Source organism: Suncus etruscus, chromosome 7, assembly GCF_024139225.1.
Source record: "Suncus etruscus isolate mSunEtr1 chromosome 7, mSunEtr1.pri.cur, whole genome shotgun sequence".
NCBI classification, from domain to species: Eukaryota; Metazoa; Chordata; class Mammalia; order Eulipotyphla; family Soricidae; genus Suncus; species Suncus etruscus.
This window is the reverse complement of record NC_064854.1, coordinates 26,920,526-26,926,196: the sequence shown is the minus strand read 5'-3', so window position 1 is coordinate 26,926,196 and position 5,671 is coordinate 26,920,526.

Sequence of the window (5,671 nt, the reverse complement as noted above, 5' to 3'; positions counted from 1 at the left end):
TTACAGAATTAGATTTTGTCATAACTTCATCATGACTTCATCAAAGCCTGCAGTAAAGAGAAAGATTGATGATGAGCACAGACAATTTCAGGAAAAGTGAGAGACGCAGTATTTCTTTGTTGAGCACAGGGGCATCCCCACATGTCTTATTTGCTCAGAGAAATTTGAAGTGCACAAGGAATACAACTTGAAACGCCTTTATTCAACTAAACATGCTGAGGAAATGCGAGAGCCAAGCAGGTTGCCAGTCTTAAAGCATGTCTAATGATGCAACAAGATTTCTTTAAGAAAGCAACCAAAGAGAATGTTGCAACAGTCGAAGTTAGTTACATGGTAGTGAGATGATTGCTAAGGCAGGGAAACCATTCACAGAAGGAGAGTTTGTTAAAAAATGCATGTTACAGGCTGCAAGTATTATCTTGGAAAAGAAAGGCCAGTTTAGCAAAATCAGCCTTTCTGCCAACACTGTGGCAGAGTGCATTTCTGACATGTAAACTGTGTGAGAAAGCCAAATGTTTTGATGCATACTCAGTTGCTCTTGACGAGGGCACAGATATAACAGACACTGCATGCAGCTCACAATTTATGTCTGTGGTGTTGATTGCAATTTTGAATTGACAGAGGAGCTGCTCACAATAATTCCAATGCATGGCCAGACCACCGCTAATGAGATCTTTCAGCATCTGTGTGATGCCATTGAGAATGCAGGTTTGCCATGGAAGAGGTTTGCTGGAATAATAACCGATGGAGTGCCATTGATGACAGGGAGGAAAATGGACTGGTGGCACTTGTTCAAAAAAACTTGAAGAGGAGGGTGTAGAGAAGGCCATTGCTCTTCACTGCATTATCCATCAGCAGGCCCTTTGCAGTAAATGCCTGCCGTGTGACAATGTGGTGTCTGTTGTTGTGAAATGCATCAACCAAATCAGATCCAGGGGCTTAAAGCACAGGAGGTTCCATGCTATTTTAGAGGAAATGGAGTCAGAATATGGAGATGTGCTCTATTTCACCGAGGTACATTGGCTCAGCAGGGGAAATGTCCTGAAAACTTTTTTTGAGTTGAGAGAAGAAGTGAAAGCTTTCATGGAGAAGGATGGGATGTTGTTTCTGAGTTGAGTGATCACAAATGTCATGGACTTAGCTTTTTTTGTTGATATCACACTTAAGCTGAATGTACTAAACAAGATGTTACAAGGCCCGGGTCAGCTTATCAGTGCTGCCTATGACAACGTGAGAGCATTCTCCACAAAACTTGTGTTATGGAAATCCCAGCTCTCTCAGACAAACCTTTGCCATTTCCCAGCATGCAAGGAACTTGTGGATGCAGGTATACCATTCAGTGGTGAGAAATATGTTGATGCTATTTTTTAAGCTAGAGAAGGAATTTGATCACAGATTTGCAGACTTCAAAAAGCACAGAGCCACTTTCCAAATTTTTGTGGACCCCTTTTTCTTTGAAATGCAAGATGCCCCTCCTGTGCTTCAAATGAAGCTCATTGACCTGCAATGCAACTCTGATCTCAAAGCCAAGTTCAGGGAGATTAGTGGAAAAGCAGACATGTATGGGCAATTTTTGAGAGAATTGCCCCCCAGCTTTCCTGAGCTTTCCCGAATGTTCAAGCGCACCATGTGCCTTTTTGGGAGCACATATTTGTGTGAAAAGTTATTCTCCACATTGAACTTCAATAAGTCAAAGTACAGGTCTAGACAATGATGATCATCTTCAAGCCATACTGAGGGTCACAACTGCTTCCTCTCTAAAGCCAAATGTGGTTCAGATTTGTGAAAAGAAGCGCTGTCAAGTCTCTGGCAGCAAGGAATAGGTAAAAGATGCCATGTTCAGAAGAACTGTTCATGATCTTCACTCAATGTTCTATTTATGTTCAGAAGAAATAATTAAAACTGTTAATAATGACGTTTGAGGACTTTTTTTTGTGTGAAATCCCTTATGCGGCCCTGCCTTACCCCACTTTTCCTCCTGTGGCCCCCAGGTAAATTGAGTTTGAGACCCCTGGTATAGGGGGTATATACTATGTATTATTATCCTGTGGGTTTTGCACATCCCGTTTCCTTTTCTAGAGGCAAACCTATAATTATGAGCATTATGGTATAATGGTAGACTAACAACAGTTGTTAGTCTTGCACCAGCGTGGTTTCGTAAAAAAAGTATTGATGAGAAGGAGGGTAAAGTTCTTTGGTAAGGCTGCCTGTGCTGCCTCGTCCCACTCTGTGAGGTGGGTCACTGAATAGCCTTCCCTCCCTCCCCACCTTGGACCCACCTGAGTGAGCAGGGCTAGGGTGAAATGGGTGCCGCCCATGGGGTGCTGGAGGCCTCGGGGCTGGGGATTTCCTTGTTACCCGGCTCCCCTGCCCTGGCGGGACGTTCTGCTCCCAGATGAAAATGAATTCCGGTTATAGCACTGGGAGCAGCAGCTGGATTTTTTTTTTCTTCTTAACAACGCAATCATCAAACTTTGATATACAGCATTTGAAAAGATTAAGGTCATGCAAAATTGTGTTGATGAAAATTGTGATTATGGGGGCCGGGCGGTGGTGCTAAAGGTAAGGTGCCTGCCTTGCCTGCGCTAGCCTTGGACGGACCGCGGTTTGATCCCCCGGTGTCCCATATGGTCCCCCAAGCCAGGAGCAACTTCTGAGCACATAGCCAGGAGTAACCCTTGAGCGTTACCAGGTATGGCCCAAAAACCAAAAAAAAAAAAAAAAGAAAATTGTGATTATGGGGCCGGAGAGATAGCATGGAGGTAAGTCATTTGCCTTTCATGCAGGAGGTCATCGGTTCGAATCCCGGCGTCCCATATGGTCCCCCGTGCCTGCCAGGAGCAATTTCTGAGTCTGGAGCCAGGAATAAACCCTGAGCACTGCCGGGTGTGACCCAAAAACCACAAAAAAAAAAAAAAAAAAAAAAAAAAAAAAAAGAAAAAAAAAAAGAAAATTGTGATTATTTGGCTGGTATTTAACTAGCTGCCAGTTATCTAAAATTATTGAATTTTACCTGAAAGGTTGATAGATGTGAGTCATCTTAAGAGCCTTGACTCTTAAGATAGGTGGCTCCTATTTCCCCAGATATTCTTTCCTCTTTCTCTACCTTCCTAAGAAGGAATTAAAATAAACAGCCCATTATTTAGCATAGGTCAGTTCCTTACATTCTTGGGAAAGGTAAAATTGCAGTTTAGTTGTGTAAAAATGCCCATTTCTCTCTTTTTAGCAATTATTGTGACCTAAGGAGTAATAAAACTATAAGAATAATTTGTTGTGGTTTATCCTGTTTCTAAAATTAATCTAGTGGATTTAATTTGGCTTTTAAATCTGGGCATAGCTCCACTACTAAGCTCAAAAAGAATGACAATCAGCTGAATCTTCCCAGATGGGACCAATCTACTGACTGAAAAACCTGGGGTGTACTTAGAAGGGAGGTGGGCAGACTCTCCACACACATCCTCAATCCACCAATAGATAACTAGATAACTCAGCAGCTCCTGCCCACACCTACCATCTTGCAGATAAACGGCCCAACTCCACAACTCCAAAACTTAATACTGTCAGCCCAAAAGTATCATAACAAATCTGATGGGAAAGTTGCATAAAAAATTACTAAGCTCAATGAACCTAAACAATAATACTAAAGGCTGAACTCGCACTAACCAGACTGTAAACCTCAAATAATAATGTTAGTATTGAGAAAAATAACAATTATCACAAGTTGACTTTTTTTGATGTAAGTTTTGACAAGTCCATTTGTTTACGTGTTTTCCCAAACTAACTGAAGTAAATTTATTTGTGCCTATAAGAAAGCAAGCTGAGGTGGTGGATGGGAAATTGGATATTAGTGTTGGAACATTTAATGCCTGAAATATCTGTATTTTCAACAACTTGGTAAATCACCGTGTTACCAAAAACAAAAAAAGCTAGGGATAGATTAAGGCCAAAATGAGACAATCACAGCAACTTAAGTGACAATACAGACTCTTGTGATCATTTGTGAGCAGTCATTTTGCATCAAAGTCATGTCGAATATATTTTGTCTGTTAATAATTTTAAAGCTATATATCATTAGTTTTAAGAGTTTTATTTTATAGAGTTTTTTATATTCTCTCTATAAAAAGATATAATCTATATTTTATAGAGTTTTGTTTTTATGTAATATTTTTATGAAATTTTTCTTTTCAAATATTTTCAAGTAGACGGGCCGAAGTGATAGTACAGCGGTAGGGCATTTGCCTTGTTCGCAGCTGACCTGGGTGGGACCTAGGTGGGTCCAATCCCCAGAATATTATATGATCCCCGAGCCTGCTGGGAGCAATTTCTTTTTGTTTGTTTGTTTGTTTGTTTGTGGTTTTTGGGTCACACCCAGCAGTGCTCAGGGGAAACTCCTGGCTCCATGCTCAGAAATTGCTCCTGGCAGGCATGGGGGACCATATGGGAAGTCGGATTCGAACTGATGACCTTCTGCATGAAAGGCAAACGCCTTACCTCCATGCTATCTCTCCGGCCCCCAGGAGCAATTTCTGAGTGCAGAGTCAGGAGTAATCCCTGAGCGTCGCCTGGTGTGGCCCCTAAACCAAAACAAGTAAACAAACAAAAAAATCTCAAGTGGACACCTCAAAAAGGACAAAGTAAATAGCTGTGGCAATAATATTATTTTACTTTGTTAAAAAGATTACAATTATTGGGCCCGGAGAGATAGCACAGCGGTGTTTGCCTTGCAAGCAGCCGATCCAGGACCAAAGGTGGTTGGTTCGAATCCCGGTGTCCCATATGGTCCCCTGAGCCTGCCAGGAGCTATTTCTGAGCAGACAGCCAGGAGTAACCCCTGAGCACCGCCGGGTGTGACCCAAAAAACCAAAAAAAAAAAAAAAAAAAAAAAAAAGATTACAATTATTGAGCCAGACTTATAGATTGATTTTTAAAACAATGGTACATTATTTTAACACACAATGAGATAACATTCTTTTGTGAATTTGTTTAGTAGATTTCTCATCATTTCTCTTTTTAAAAGTTAAAATGTTAGTATAATGATAAGTAAGGAAAAGATATTGGAGTGAAAATATTTGTTTATATGAATATTTTTGAAGCAGTAAATATTAATAAAGAGGTGGTGAGGATAATCTGTTTTAACTGAATACTCACAGGAACACTATTAGAAAGGAAAGAATACTCATTTTGGCATTCAGAAAAGAAAAAACAGTGCCTAATAATTTTTGTTCAGCTTAACAGATTCATAAAATAAATATACTTAGCAGCATGTATAATGCTACATAATGCAATGAAATCAGGCATTAAATATTCTTTATAAGCACTTTCTGTATTTTAGAATTTTCAAGTGCATTTGTAAATATTTTTTAAAAGACCAGTCAAGATTGGTATGAATTCACAACTGTTTAATATCCCATCATTTCATAGGAACTTTACCAATTATTTCCAAAGTCAATTTAAGTTGTCTGGTGAAGCAACAGGAATTCAGAAATGTTGATTGGACTAAGGCATGTTGCATGCAACTTCTATAAATCACGGTATGAATTCTTTCCCCCAGAGATTCTAGACAGAGCAAGTTAGTGATTGCTAAAAATTTAACTACAGAACTGTCAAGTGAGAACTTTTTGCAGAGCAAAGGTGGATGGTGGTGAGGAAAAGAGTGGAGTTTTGAAGAGAA